The 15,587-nt window shown below is 49.5% G+C and overlaps 1 protein-coding gene across 6 annotated transcripts in view; it reads left to right on the plus strand.

The window, feature by feature from the left end:
* Positions 1 to 15,587, plus strand: part of PKNOX2 (PBX/knotted 1 homeobox 2) — a 298,309-nt gene that overhangs the window by 84,935 nt on the left and 197,787 nt on the right. For all 6 annotated transcript variants that reach the window (XM_070782943.1, XM_070782942.1, XM_070782949.1 and 3 more), the window contains exon 2: positions 1,957 to 2,022. The gene's annotated coding sequence lies outside the window, so the exon portion shown is untranslated. The remainder of the gene's footprint in view (positions 1 to 1,956; positions 2,023 to 15,587) is intronic.

Here is a 15,587-nt window from a genome sequence, read left to right on the forward strand (position 1 = left end):
CAAATTTATTTCATTTATGGTTGTCATGATGTTATTGTATGAGAGATAAAAACTGGTCGTGGGAAAAATTGACTTTTTAGTTTTGGCCCATCCTTTCAACTTGTTCAAAGCTTTGTAACACGTGCCCATCAGAATCCATCTCCCGAACAGAGTGGCCGTCCTGTCCAGCTGACCAGCATGTGCACCTGGAGGTCCAACCTATTTCCTTCCAAGTCTCTGGTGTCTCAACAGTCAGTCCCAGCAGGAAGGGATAAATCCGCACTGCATGCAGTTCAATCAAGAAACTTCCTGTCTTGAGTTCATATACGCTCAGTAGCAATGTGTCAATAGCGTAGAAGATTACAAGTTGGAGCCCATTGCCAGCTACGAGCTGGTTGTCAGGTTCTGGTTAGAATGAACAGAGTCCACCTCTGAACATTGCAGCAGACACTTGTTGAGAACCTGTTATGTTGTGGGCTAAACAGATGCATAAATGCAGTCCTCATCCTCAGCCATGTGCCATCGGTGGTCTGGTCTTGTCTCTGAAGCACCTCCATGAGTCAGCAGTCTTGGTCCTGGAGATGTTAGTAGACAGCCCCAGGAAGTGCCTCACCTTGGGTGCCGTCATCATGAACAAGAGAGACATCTTTTCCAGGAGTGCGTTGTATCACACTCCATTCCTGAATATCCTGTCTGAAACTCCACCTTTTCCAGGGAACCTCTCATCTTAACTAAAAGGAAAATACTACAGAGTGGTGGGGGTGGGGAGGGTTCTCTCTTTCATGACATTTCTTTGTAGGAAAACCTTCCATGGCTCCAGGAGCTCCCAGCCCAAGCCTGACCTCTCCAGCTGCCACTCGAGCTGGGATGCTCTGGCCCCAGCCGGCTGACTCAGCATTAATTCCTCCTCCAGTGTCTCAGGCACGCAGCCTCTGCCTTGTCCCTGGACACTCCACAATTTCCCCCATCATTCTTGCTCAGATTGCACCCTTTCTTGGAATGCCACCTCTCTTCTTCCACCAGCTGAATCTTGCCTGACCTGTCCTCCAAGATCCCGGTCAAGTTCTCCATCTCCCTGAAAACTTCCCTGAAGTCTCCAGCTCTCACAGTCCCCATTTCTGTGGAGAGAGAGCGAGTTATAGTCTCTACCACACAGTTCAGCACTGCTTTATGTACGTTCTCAATCTTATCTGATGGATATTCTTGTTTCACCAATGACGTGGCAGCACTTTTATTATGGGACCCATGGATTTTATTCCTGCTGGGCTGGGTGAGTGTAGATGGTATAAATATGTGCTGGCTTTTTTTTTTTTCTCTCCTTTAAAAATGTATTTATTTGACTGTACTGGGTCTTAGTTGCAACATGCAGGATCTTCGCTGTGTCATGTGGGATTTTTCGCTGCAGTGCACAGACTCTCTAGTTGCAGTACTTGGGCTCAGGAGTTGGGGCACTCGGGCTTAGTGGCTCCAAGGCATATGGGATCTTAGTTCCTTGACTAGGGATTGAAGCTAAGTCCCCTGAATTACAAGGTGGATTCTTAACCACTGGGCCACCAGGGTAGTCCCTGTGCTGGGTTTTCTTCTTTTTATTGTTGTTGTTGCTTTATCCCAGGGTAAAGCAATCATGTTTTCTGATCTTATCAGTCACACCCCATCACTGTTCCCCATGAACGTCTCCCTTCTAACCCAAGGGGACTGACTCTTCACTTTCCGTAATCCTGCCATAAACCACAGCACTGGTGGTGGTGTTTGCTTGTCTGGGCAGCTCCCCCATATGAGTTTCAAGCTTTCCCAGGGGCTCCTCCATTCTGTCCCGCTCTGCTGGGGTCTTTGGTCAGACAAGAGGCATTGGTAAATGATCATTGCTTTGCTCAGCTCAGGGCGCCCCACAGCCATGAGCTGCTTTTTCTCTGGGACTCCTACAGGGGAGGTGTTGAATCACACGCAGTCTATAAAGATGTCTTTTTTCACCATCAGGTTGAAACTGGAGTGGGACTCTGAGGCCGACCTCCATGCCGCTCACCAGCAAAGGGACTGTGAACTGTGAGTAGCTTTGATTGGCATTTTCTAAGCTAACTCAATAAGGTTATGGGTTAAAGACCAGCCCTGAACCTGATCTTCCACAACCATGCCTTGTGCGAGGGACGCGCTCGACAATGAGCCGGTCAGGACGTGAAATATGGTGGACCTGTAATTAGATGAGGCCTGAATGTGACGAAGAGGCCCTGTAACAGGACATCCTATTTAATTAGATTGTATTGATTGTGCATTACGGTGGGTCTGATGTGTTCTGTGAGTCATGAGTGTTGGAGAGGGAGATTCTGGAGTTTGCAAGGCCAGGCCAGACCCCAGCCACTATGGTGTGCGAGCTAAGTGTGGGAGGCTGTGAGAGGAGGAACCGGGCGAAGTTCAGAGCTCGCACTTGCTTTTATGTCTGGTTGTTTCTAGAGAGACACAAGGGAGGAAAAAGGAAATACTGCTGGTCGCTTCCCTCTGGTCAGCCTAGGAACCACTGCACCTTATATGTGTGTGTATTTGCTCATCAGACTCTCCCACTTGGCAGAAGTCTTCTAATCCGTAGGCCCTGGCCTTTGTCCAGTCTGCTCAGTGGAACTTTCTTTGGTAATCCAGCTAGAGGTGGTTTCTCCATCTTCTGGGTTTCTTTGCCTTATCTGTCTGCTGGGCATCTCTCTGCCCGCACAGTGCCCTCATGAGGCTGAGCTTCTGGAGACTGGTCTGGGATCCCCTCCTCCTTATTTCCAGCTGTGCCCTCCATCCCGGCCCTGTTCAGGCAGTGTCAGCTGGAAGGGCCTGTGGCTGGGCAACCTCCCCCACTCTGCTTCGGGGGCTCCCGGGGCCCCAGCGGCCGCGACTTTGATAGTACATTGGCTCCCAACCAGTCCATGGAATTATAAATGATTAACCGTTATCAGCGCACATCTTTACCTCTGTGTAAAAATAGATTGACTGTAATGAGTATTTGAATAAATCATAAGAATGGCCACCCCGCGATCGTCTAACATCCTGCCGATGGCTGCCCGGTGACTGAGCAGGGCGCCGGCCCTCCGCCTAATGGCCTGCGAGGCCGTGCCGGTGCCTCCGTGATTGACGGGTGCGGCTCCCAGGGCACCCCCTCTCAAGCCCGCAGGCCCGGGGGTGGGAAAGGGTGCCTCCCTCCCTCCTGTTCCAGGAAAACCTACCTCAGAGATGGAGCCGAGGGGGCGGGAGGGGGGAGCCAGGGTAGGAAGATAATGACCTTTGTGAGAATCGATGTCTGCTCGCGGCAGAGGTTAGAGGGACCCCATAAGTCAAGTCAAGTGTGAGAGGAGCAAGCCGAGCGTGAACTTCGTGAGAGCCAGCAAGTAGGGGAACTAGGTCTGCACACATTCTGCCTGGATCCGTGAGGTCAGCTGGTGCCCAGCCTGCAACCACCCAGCCTCCGGGGAGCGCCCTCTCGGGGACAATCTGGGACCTGCCCAGAGGATGGAGGCAGAGCGGGAATCTGCAGGTCCCAGGATGCTGAAATGGGATGATTCAAAGGGTCTTTCAGGGAGCAGGGTTTTTGCTCAGGCTGCCCCATGCAGGGGAGCCTGCAGAGAAGGGAAAGGTCTCAAAGTCTGAAGTGAGGGCTGGATTTGAAAAGGAAAAGTCAAACATAATTTGGGTGGTGTTCCAGTTCCTAGGGCTATGTAACAAACCACCCCAAGACTTAGTGACTTAACAACATTTATTGAGTTCATTTATTCTGTGAGTCAAGAGTCCCAACAGGGCACGAGGGTGGGGGGTACTGTCTCTGGTCAACAGGCCTGGGGTCTCCTCGGGGGCAGAAGCTGAATGCTGGAATCATCGGAAGGCTCGTTCGCTTGTCACTCTGCGGGTGGATACCAACTGTCAGCCGAGGTGTTAGCTGACATCAGACCCATGTGCCCTCTCCCTGTGGCCTGGACATCCTCATAACATGGGTGCCCTGAGGGAGCATCCCCCGAGAGGAGCCAGGAGCTGGGCGGGGCTGCCTGCTATCACTTCCACACGTTCCTCTGTTTGGGGCAGACACAAAGGCTCACCTGGGTTTAAAGAAGGGGACGTGGACACCCCCTAATCCCGTCTCAAAGGAGGAATAGGCACAGCACGTTCAATGAAGAATGTGTTGGGGGGTGGTAATATGTCATTGCAGCTGTCTTTGGCGAGGACACGCCCACAGCTAGTGTTCATCAGGTATGGCAAAGCACAGCCTCCTGAGGCAAGCTACAGAAAGCCCTGCTTTCAAGAATCAAACTGTCTCTTAACTCACACAATGTCTGTGTTTGAAGCCCCCCTGGAAGGCTAGGCTCCTCCCCCTGGCAGGATTCCCTGAGGACATGTTGGTGTTGAGGCTCTGCAGCTGGTAGAAACCTCTACCCAATGGTCCTTCTCAGCAAGAGGGGCTCCAGTTTGCAGCCCACAGCTTGAAATGCCAGGTCTGGAGAGGGACTTAGACCTGTGACACAGACGCCACAAGCCTTGAGCCCTTCATTCCCTGGGGTGTAGCTCCTTCCCCCACCCCTGACTCCAGGGCTTTCCAAGCTGGAGACTCAGCTTTGGCCAAAGATTGGATGACGAGGTCGATCCCTGGATGGGGCTCAGGGCAGGCCACAGTCTGCTTCGTCCCCACACCTTCATACACTCACTCACACACACAACACTCTCACTCGCTCACGCACACACAACATTCACACACAGTCACTCACACACACTCACACTCACAAACATAACACTCTCACACACATTCACTCACACATACACACACACAACACACACACACACACATAGACACACTATACCCTGTGGGAGGCAGAACCCTTGAGGCCCAAACTCCCTGTCCTTTGTCATTTTCCTGAGCCAGTTGCAGCCAAGTTTTGAAAGAGGATCTGAGTCCTCTGGATGCCCTGTCCTGACTTAAGGGGATACAACCAGAACTCAAGCAGCTGAAGAGTTGAGGGAGAACCAGTTTGTTTTTCCAAAGATACGGGAATGGCTAGTGACAAAAGGGAGGGGGTAGAGAAGAGAGGGGGCAAAGGGGCATGACTTTGATGAAAAGGTTTGGAGGGAGCGTCTGAAGTCTTCCACAAGTTGGCTAAATATTAATATTAAGAACCATGTTAGTTGAGCACTTACTATGTGCTAGAACTCTGATCAGCATGTGATGGGCATGTTCTCCTTAAAAACCTCTACTGCTTTATGAGACACTGTTATTATCTCAGTAGTACCTACAGAAAGAGGGCAGAGGTCCAGACACCAGAGAGGAACCCTAGTCAGGGATACAGTAAGTTAGCCACAGACCTGAAATCAAACTTAAGACTCTATTCTAAAGCCTTAATCACTTTATCCTGAGGCTCCGAGAAACCCAGTTTACTCTCCCGTAAAAGGGGGAAGTCTGATGACCTCATCTCCAACATCACCCTCAGTTCTTCCTTACCTTCCAAACCTGCAGAAAAGATTCTGGGAACTGGCTTTGTTGTTGTTCAGTCACTAAGTTGTGTCCAACTGTTTGTGACCCCATGGACTGCAGCATACCAGGCTTCCCTGTCCTTCACCATCTCCTCAATGAGTTTGCTCAAACTCATGTCCATTGAGGCGATGATGCCATCTAACCATTTCATCCTCTGTCACCTGCTTCTTCCCCTGCCCTCGATCTTCCCCAGCATCAGGGTCTTTTCCAATGAGTTGGCTCTTTCCATCAGGTAGCCAAAATTTTAGAGCTTCAGCTTCACCATCAGTCCTTTCAATGACTATTCAGGATTGATTTCCTTTAAGACTGATTTGTTTGATCTCATTGCAGTCCAAGGAACTCTCAAGAGTCTTCTCCAGCACCACAATTTGAAAACATCAATTCTTTGGTGCTCAGCCTTCTTTATGGTCCAGTTCTCACATCTGTACATGACTACTGGAAAAACCATAGCTTTGACTATAGGGACCTTTGTTGGAAAGCAATGTCTCTGTTTTTTTTAATATGCTTTCCATGTTTGTCATAGCTTTTCTTCCAAGGAGCAAGTGTCTTTTAATTTCATGGGAACTGGCTTCAGTTCAGTTCAGTTGCTCAGTCGTGTCCGACTCTTTGCATCTCCATGGACTGCAGCATGCCAGGCTTCCCTGTCCATGACCGACTCCCGGAGCTTGCTCAAACTCATGTCCATCGACTTGGTGATGCCATCCAACCATCTTATCCTCTGTCGTCCCCTTATCCTCCTGCCTTCAATCTTTCACAGCATCAGGGTCTTTTCAATGAGTCAGTTCTTCACATCAGGTGGCCAAAGTACTGGAGTTTCAGCTTCAGCATCATTCCCTCCAAAGAAATCCCAGGGCTGATCTCCTTCAGAATGGACTGGTTGGATCTCCTTGCAGTCCAGGGGACTCTCAAGAGTCTTCTCCAATACCACAGTTCAAAAGCATCAATTCTTCGGTGCTTAGCCTTCTTCACAGTCCAACTCTCACATCCATACATGACTACTGGAAAAACCATAGCTTTGATTAGACAAACCTTTGTTGATAAAATAATGTCTCTGCCTTTTAATATGCTGTCTAGGTCATAGCTTTTCTTTCAAAGGGCAAGCAGCTTTTAATTTCATGGCTGCAGTCATCATCTGCAGTGATTTTGGAGCGCAAGAAAATAAAGTCTGTCACTGTTTCCATTGTTCTCCATCTATTTGCCATGGAGTGATGGGACCAGATGCCATGATTTTAGTTTTTTGAATGTTGAATTTTAGGCCAGTTTTTTTACTCTCCTCCTTCACCTTCATCAAGAGGCTCTTCAGTTCCTCTTCACTTTCTGCCATAAGGGTGGTGTCATCTGCATATCTGAGGTTATTGATATTTCTCCCAGCAATCTTGATTCCAGCTTGTGCTGCATCCAGGCCAGCATTTCTCATGATGTACTCTGCATATTGTACTCTGCATGATGTACTCAGTTATTATTAACTTAATAATAAATGGAATAAATGGATGACTGGATGAATGAATAAATAAGCAAGGTACTGTTCCTGGCCACAAGGAACTTACGGTCTGGGAGGGAGACAGATGTAATAAAACTGTAATATAAGACAAAATACAGGGGCCCTGAGAAGCATATGATTAATTCCTACATCAGTGCCCAGCAGGGTCGATTCAGAAAGTACCTCTGTGTATTGGGCAGACCAGTCCCTCAACATTGATTAAAAAGATCTTGATTCTAGCTTGTGCTTCATCCAGTCCCGCATTTCACATGATGTACTCTGCATATAAGTTAAATAACCAGGGTGGCAGTATACGGCCTTGACGTCCTCCTTTCCCAATTTGGAACCAGTCTGTTGTTCCATGTGCAGTTCTAACTGTTGCTTCTTGACCTGCATACAGATTTCTCAGGAGGCTGGCCAGGTGGTCTGGTGTTCCCATCTCTTGAAGAATTTTCCACAGTTTGTTGTGATTTGCACAAAGGGTTTAGCATAGTCAATAAAGCAGAAGTAGATGTTTTTCTGGAACTCTCTTGCTTTTTCGATGATCCAGCAGATGTTGGCAATTTGATCTCTGGTTCCTCTGCCTTTTCTAAATCCAGCTTGAATATCTGGAAGTTCTTGGTTCACGTTCTGTTGAGGCCTCACTTGGAGAATTTTGAGCATTACTTTGCTACTGTGTGAGATGAGTGCAATTGTGTGGCAGTTTGAACATTCTTTGGCATTGCCTTTCTTTGGGATTGGAATGAAAACTGAACTGGCTTAGACATCTCTAAAGCAGAGACTGACTCTGTGGGCATGGGTCTGTGTGAAAGCATGGAATGATTTCCTCTTCTCTCCTTTCTCCTTTCATGAAACTTGAGTCAGGAAACCAATGTTTAATTTGGGCAGGTGAAGGAAACAGATAAGAACCTAAAAGACCATTTGTATTTTCAAGGCCTCAATTTGGGGGTGGAGCATCGGGTGTGAAGCCCAAAGCTGGGGTTCAAGTTTAAGCCCTATGACTTAGAACCTCTGTGATTCTGGACACATCTCTTTGGTCTTTAGATTCTTCATCTCTGGAATGGAAATGGGATTGTACACGCTTCCCAGGGCGGCTTGGGGACTAAATGAAATTCAGCACATACGAGCTTTAGGACCATTCCTGGCACACATTAGATACCCTGTAATGGTTCAGCCATCCCCTCCCCACAGTACATAGGGAAAAAAGTGGAGTTGGAAAGACTGTTCCTTTCCATCGCTTCTGACGGAAATGGTCAAGCATCTTCCCTTTAACTGTACTCTCCATAAAAGTTCACTCATAAACTATTGATATTTTAATAATACACATTAGCATCCTGCCCTTTGACAGATGAATATTGAATGAGCAATAAAGAAGCAAAAGAGTAACCAGGTATGTGGCTATGGGGAAGCTGTTCTCAGAGGAAAGGCTCCTCTCTGGGGAACTTGTGACTGGCTTCTGTCTTTCTAGTGACCCCTAGGAAACAGCTCTCAGAAAGAGCTCAGAATCTGGCCCAGCCCAGCCCAGTCTGAGCAGAATTTGCCCTTGGTTTTCTTTCTCTTGGCTGGAGGGGACTTGGGAAAAGAGAAAAAGGTCATTAAAGAGATGCTGAAGGTCTGGACTTTGCACCCTTGTGTGAAATTCCTGGAATCTCTCCTCTCTCTTTGAGGAAGGTGCTGGCTTCTTCCCCACTTACGGTGTTCAGTTCAGTTCAGTTCAGTCGCTAGTGTCCTGCTCTATAAATGAAGAGTCTTCAAATAATGTGCCCACAAGAAATCAGGCTGTCCTCTGCCCACCAAGTCTTTATGGGCACCTGTGCTCGGGGCGTGTGTCTGAAGGTTTACAAGACAGAACATCCTGCCTTTGCCACTCGGCTCCAGCCCCGCCGCCAACAGCCTCCGGTTTTCCATGGCCTCCATCTGGGCTGGGAGTCCTTGAGTGTGCAGAGAACAGTGACAGGGGCCTCTTCGTTGGTCCAGCTTAATTGGTGTGATTTAATGGCGTTGGTGGCGGATTCAGATTTATACGGCTTTCTGAGCTGCAAATCTGCTTTCTAAATGTAGAATTTTTGTGGAGTGGTAAAAAATAATGGCTGTTCTGTGATTCCTGCCTCCCGAGCTAGGAGATTGCAATTTACATTATGCAAATAGACATTATGCAATCAAGGCACTTTAGCAGGAATCTGACGACAGAGAGGCCGCTGATGAGCTACGAGGTCTGCAGCCCCAACTGGAAGGGTCCTGGAAGAGCAGAGATGGAGTGGGGAGGGTGTGTGGTGGGTAGAGGGGACCGGGTCTGTTCCACTGGCCCAAGGAGGCACTGTGGAGCCAGGCCCAGAGATGAACGCTTTCGGGGGGCTGCCCAAGCGACTCTCTCAATTAATGGCTTTGTTTAATCATACCCCCCGTCCAGAGGAGTATTGTCTTACGGATAATTTCGTTTGCCTAACGAGATTTTGCTAATTAAATCTCCTTTCAGTTGGTGTGACTATGCCTGCAGGAGACAGGGCTATCTGGAGTCTTCTCCATAAACCTTTCTGGAGAGGAGCTGGGAAGAGGGACAGAGGGAGGGGAGAAAAGGAAGGGAAGGAGGGTAAACTTCCCTGCTGCGAGCAGGCCTGGAGAAGCTTCCAGTAGGGTTTGGAAGTACAAAGTGGCTGCCACCACCCACCTGGCCTTTCTCTCCTATTCTCTTTGTCCAGCCTGAAGGATTTCCCTGCTGTCTGCTTCCTCTGTGGCTCCTGTCACCTCCACCATTATCCTTTCTCAAGTTCTTCCCGATCCTCAGGAGCTTCTGTGAGCCTTCTAGGCACTGATTCTAGCAGCTCTAGCTGCGGTTGGTGATGGTGGCGATGTGGGAACCTTCCCCTGGTCTCTGCTGTTAGCCAGCCAGCCTGGCTCTTCAGAGAGGAAGATTGGCCAAACTGGCCATTTCTCTAGGGATAACTGAATGAATCAAAGAGGAGAAAACCTTGTCAAATTCATGTTTGACAGAGCCAGCCAGAATATGAAGGAGCCTAGCTCTGGGCCTGCAACACCTGGAGCTTAATAAATGCTGTTGTGAGCCTGTGCCCGTGTCACACCTGTGCCCCCACATCCCCAGGGATTCTTTACTGTCTGCGGCTTCCTGGGCCTGGCTGGCCATGGGCCACACAACTCAGCTCTGTCTACCTGCCAGCTTTCTCTCCTGCTCGCCTTGCAGCTCCCTCTTCCCCATTACTTACAGACACTCCTACTCCTGGTGCCCAGAATGCCAGGTTGTTCGGTTTCCCCAAAATACTCTGCGTAACTTCGCACCTCGGTGCCTCTGCACTTGCTGCTCCCTCCATCTGGAATCTCCTCGGCCTGGATAGACTTGCTCCTCCTGCAATGCCCAGCTTACGCATCTCCTCTCTGACTACCGTTGACGGGGCTTCCTGCCTTTCCTGAAAGGGTGCTGTCTTTCCACATCCTGTATATTGTCACAGGACCTCAAACAAGGTATCTGTCTGTCTAGCCAAGTTAGGAACTGAATCTTATTCTTCTCCTGATCCCAGTACCTAGAATCATGCCTGGCCACAGTAGGCCCCTATAGTTTTGGATGAATGGAAAAACGAATGAATGAGCCAAGGGGAAGAGGGTGGAGTGATGGAGAGGTTTTCTCCATTAAGTCTTCCAAACCCCAGGATGAGTGATGGTGGTGCAGCGACAGGAGACTGACTTCTGTAGGGGCTTTGCAGAGTTACTTGCTCATCCATTACCTTTGGTTCCGGGATGGGAAGGTCCTAATTCCCTCTGTGTGCCAGACCCTGCACATCAGCAGGGTACATCAGCATCTCTTGTCGTACATTTTGACATGGATCTTGTGAGATGGATATTATTTTTGTAGAGGGCACTGAGGCTTATCTGTCCTCATCAGAGAGTAAGGCAGTGCTTGCCTGTAACTGGCTGAATGGCAGGGCCCCAGCAGGCTCTAGGTAGGTGAAAGCTCCTATGCTTCCCAGCCTTCCCTCCCCATCTATCCAGCTAGCGAGCCATCCAACCAGCCCATGCATCTACCCATCCAATCCATCATCCATCCATCCATCCATTCATCCATCCATCCATCTATTCATCCACCCATACATTCATCTCTCCATCCACCCATCCATCCATCCATTCATCCATCCATCCATCCATCCATCCATCCATCTATTCATCCATCCATCCATCCATTCATTCATCCATCCATCCATTCATCCATCCATCCATCCATCTATTCATCCATTCATCCACCCATCCATTCATCTATCCATCCATCCATCTATCCATCTATTCATCCATCCATCCATTCATCCATCTTTCCATCCATTCATCCATCCATCCATTCATCCATCTTTCCATCCATTCATCCATGAACTCATCCACCCATCCATCCATCCATCCATCCATCCATCCATCCATCCATCTCTCCATCCCATCCCATCCCATCCCATCCCATCCCGTCTATCCATCCTGACTATAACCTAAGCTGCCCTGGATGGGCACACCCTGGGCTCTCCCCGTGCTGGAATTCCTGGGTTGTTGCACTGGGAGAACCTGTGTGTGTGCTGGGAGACGGGTGAAGCTGAAGCCCCACAGGCAGCCTCCGGCTGCTGGCTCTGGTCTGTTGCCTAGCTAGGAGTGGGGCTGTAAGGATAAAGGAGTCTGCAGGCCATGCTGGGAAACATGAGGGCAGTTGAGGAGAAATGGCTCATATCTTCCTATGTGATAAGGGTATATGCCTCTTGCTTGTATGTGTGCAGACTGTAGGGTGTTCATGTGTGTGTGGGACGGGGGGCAGTGTTTGAAGATAGTGCTTTATGTTTTCCTCTGTTTCTGAGTTTCAGTGCTTTGCTTTTTGCCCTGATGTTTTCCGCTTGGTGCCAATGTTCTGTCTCTTCATCGAGGCTTCCAGTCATCTTAACATCCCACCATGTTATCTATGCTCTGAGTCTGAAGGGTTTCTTGGTACATAATAGGTGCTCAACAAATACTCCATGATGCACTGAATGAGTGAATGAGTCAGCAAGCATGCCCTTTGCTATCAGGAATTCTTGAATGTGAGCCCTAGTTCTGTTCTTTAGGTAGCTGGGATCTTGGGATTTAATTTTCTCATCCAGAAAGCAAAAATACTAATAGTGCCTATTCTATCTTTCTCTAAGTGTCGTTGGTGGAAGATTACAAGAGATACATGAAAGTGTTTTATAAACTATAAAGCACTATGCAAGTATAAGAGGTTATTATTATAATGGTTATTATGCTTGAAGTGATCATTGTGTTTGAAAATTAAGGATTCTGTTTTCAGGAATGTAAAATCACCCAGACCTTGTTGGAACTCTTGAGACGTAGGAGCAAGCATCACAGGAACTGATTCCACACTGGCCCGACTATGGGACCTTTCGGGGGCCGGGGTGGGAGAAGGGGTCTGGTGAAGATGGCGCAGGCAGATCTTCATTTGTGCTACGTGTCCCCCGTGTGGACCCACACACATGATCTCTCTTGAGTCTCAGCTGCTGCCAGGCTTTCTACGTTCATTATTTTTGCGTATGCTGTTCCCTCTGCTAGGTAAACTCTTCTTTTCTCCTCTGGTCTTTTGAGACTGTCATGCCAAGTTGCTTCCCTGTCCCTGGGCTCTCAGGTTACCAAGTTTACCTCCCTGAAGGCATTTATCATGTGGACCCGGGACTGTGAAGTCTGCCTCCTGGGACACAACACGTACCTCCAGGGCAGGTGTCAGGTGTTACTCATGTCTGTAGTTCCAGAGGTAGGGGATGGATGGATGGATGAGTGGATGGATGGATGGATGGATGGGTGGGCGGGCAGGTGGAAGGATGGATGGGTGGTTGGATGGATGGAAGGGTGGGTGGATGGATTGATGGGTGGGTGGGCAGGTGGATGGATGGATGGATGGATGAGTGGGTGGATGGATGGATGGATGGGTGGGTAGGTGAAAGGTGAAGGAGTGCTCGGGGGTTGGTAGATGCACAGAATTTGAACTTTTGAAGCACTCTAAGCTGCAGGGGAAGGTAAGGAAGAAGCAGCTTCAGAGAAATTAGCACTGCTGTGTAAATAACCCCCAAATCTCTGAGAGTTCCCACCCACTCTCAGGCCCAAAGGGTCAAGTAGGCTGATCTTCCCTGGGGTCCCTGGAGTCCTAAATCCCATGCAGGTTGGTGACTGGCCAGCAGCCAGGCGAGCAGTGAGGCGTTAGTGTTGGGGCTGAGTCTCGAGGAGCGAGGCACCGGCCTGTCATGGTTCCCCAGAGATGAGCCGCCATCCATGTGGGGAGGCAGGTGCTGCCTACCGCCATCCCCAGCACCCCCAGATCCTGTCTGTCGGTGAAGTCAGTCCCAGCTGGTGAAGAATCTGCCTGAAGCCCTCCCAGGACCCTGGCTCCGGCGCCTTCTCCCTGTGTTTGGAGGCATCTTGTCTCCACCTTGCTCTGGCCTCTCCTCCATGCCCTTCCACTCCCAGCACTGCTCCTTCCAGAGCCCGCAGGCAGCCGCAGCCAAGTGCCAGGGGGCTGGGAGGCTTTTCATTACCGAATGCACTGAACCTATTTGTGAGTGTTTTGCAAAGTGTTTAATCCAAGGTGTTCCCTCAATTAAATTAGTGCAAACATCTGTGTCCCACATCCACCTCCATTTGCATTCTGTGCCATTTATTACAGCGGGAAATGGGAAGGCACCTTAGGAATACTTAGGACTGAATTAGGCTAGTTTGGGGTGGGTGTTGGGGTGGGCGTCTCAGGGTGCCTGTGAGGTTGGCCCATAAGGCGGACCCATCTCCAGGCCGGAACTGGTGGAGGAGCCGCTTTCTGGGGCAGGGGGCCACGCAGGGGATGTGTCTGATTTGGGGACCACCCGGCCTTGTGGGGGAGGCTGGATGAGTTTAATTAATGCCCCTGATGCAGGTGGTGCTAGCGGTAAAGAACCCGTCTGCCAATGAAGGAGACATGAGACAGGGTTTTGATCCCTGGGTCGGGAAGATCCCCTATAGGAGGAAATAGCAATCCACTCCAGTATTCTTGCCTGGAGAATTCCATGGACACAGGAGTTTCACAGGCTACAATCCATGGGATACCAAGGAGTAGGACACGACTGAAGTGACTTAGCATGATCCCCAACTGTCCAAGTATTAGTACCTGCAGAAGCAGGAGGAATTCACTGCGGATGCTTTATAACTAAACTCATTAAAAGAAAACGAAAACAACTGTATCACATTCAAGTGACCCACCTGGGTTTCGCCCTGGAGGAGACATTTCCTGCTGGAAGGTGGGCTTTTTCATCACGGAACTGCTCAGCCTTGGTGACTTGGCCGAGTGTGGGTGGTGGCACTGCTCCGCATACCGCGTGACCCCCAGGACTATAGAGGACTTTGGGAGTCCTGCCGTTAACCCGACCCAGGAGGCACTGAAGAACAGCTTCTGCTCAGTGCGCTTACCTGTCGTAACCCTCCCCCCAGCCCTCTGAGACAGGGCCTCAGGACAGATCAGAAAGCCGGGCTTAATCAGACAGGGTGAGCAACACACTCAGCATTGGTCCATAGCTAAAGAGGAGCGGAGGGGATGTGAACTCAGGTCTACACGACCCCGGAGAGGATGTATGTACTTCCTGCCACATTAGGACATCTCTTGGGAATGAAGCAGCTGACTTTGGGTCAGGGACCTTGCCCCATCCCCAGATGTCGTGGCCAGGACACCCTGGCTGGGCTGTGCAGAGGCCCCTGGCCCTAGCTTGCCTGCCTGCCTCTGTTTATTGTTCAGTCGCTAAGTCGTGTCAGACTCTTTGTGACCCCATGAACTGCAGCACTCCAGGCTTCCCTGTTCTTAACTATCTCCCAGAGTTTGCTCAAACTCATGTGCATTGAGTCGGTGATGCCATCCAACCATCTCATCCTCTGTTGCCCCCTGCTCCTTTTACCTTCAATCTTTTGTTATAACTGATGAACCTGCATTGCCACATCATCACTTGGAGTCTGTAGTTAGCGACAGGGTTCACTCTATTCTGTGGATTTGGATAAATGTGTAATGGACAAGCAGTCATGACTATCAGTTCAGTTCAGTCACTCAGTCATGTCTGACTCTTTGTGACCCCATGGACTGTTTCCTGTCCATCACCAACTTCCAGAGCTTGCTCCAACTCACGTCTACCAAGTCAGTGATGCCATTCAACCATCTCATCCTCTGTCATCCCTTTCTCCTCCTGCTTTCAATCTTTCCCAGCAACAGGGTTTTTTCCAAGGAGTCAGTTCTTCACATCAGATGACCAAAATATTGGAGCTTCAGCTTCAGCATGAGTCATTCCAATGACTAGTCAGTGTTGATTTCCTTTCACATTGACTGGTTTGATCTTCCTGTTGTCCAAGGGACTCTCAAGAGCCTTCAGGTGGCATAAACTGGGATGCCCAGGGGCTTCAATGGTCACTTATCTTAGAGAAGGGATTCCTGGTTTTTGCGTGGTGGGGCAGGGAGGAAAAGGAGAGGAAGTGAGGAAGAGGCTCATGAGTTGCTCAAGGACTTAGAGATCGCTGAATTCTTTGGAACTAAATAGGAAAACTGAGGCTCAAAGGAGGCATCCCCTGCCTAAGGCCACTGAGGGTTTAGTGGGAGAGGCTGGACTGGAAACTAGGGTTCTCACCTCC

The sequence above is a fragment of the Bos indicus genome, chromosome 29, assembly GCF_029378745.1.
Source record: "Bos indicus isolate NIAB-ARS_2022 breed Sahiwal x Tharparkar chromosome 29, NIAB-ARS_B.indTharparkar_mat_pri_1.0, whole genome shotgun sequence".
NCBI classification, from domain to species: Eukaryota; Metazoa; Chordata; class Mammalia; order Artiodactyla; family Bovidae; genus Bos; species Bos indicus.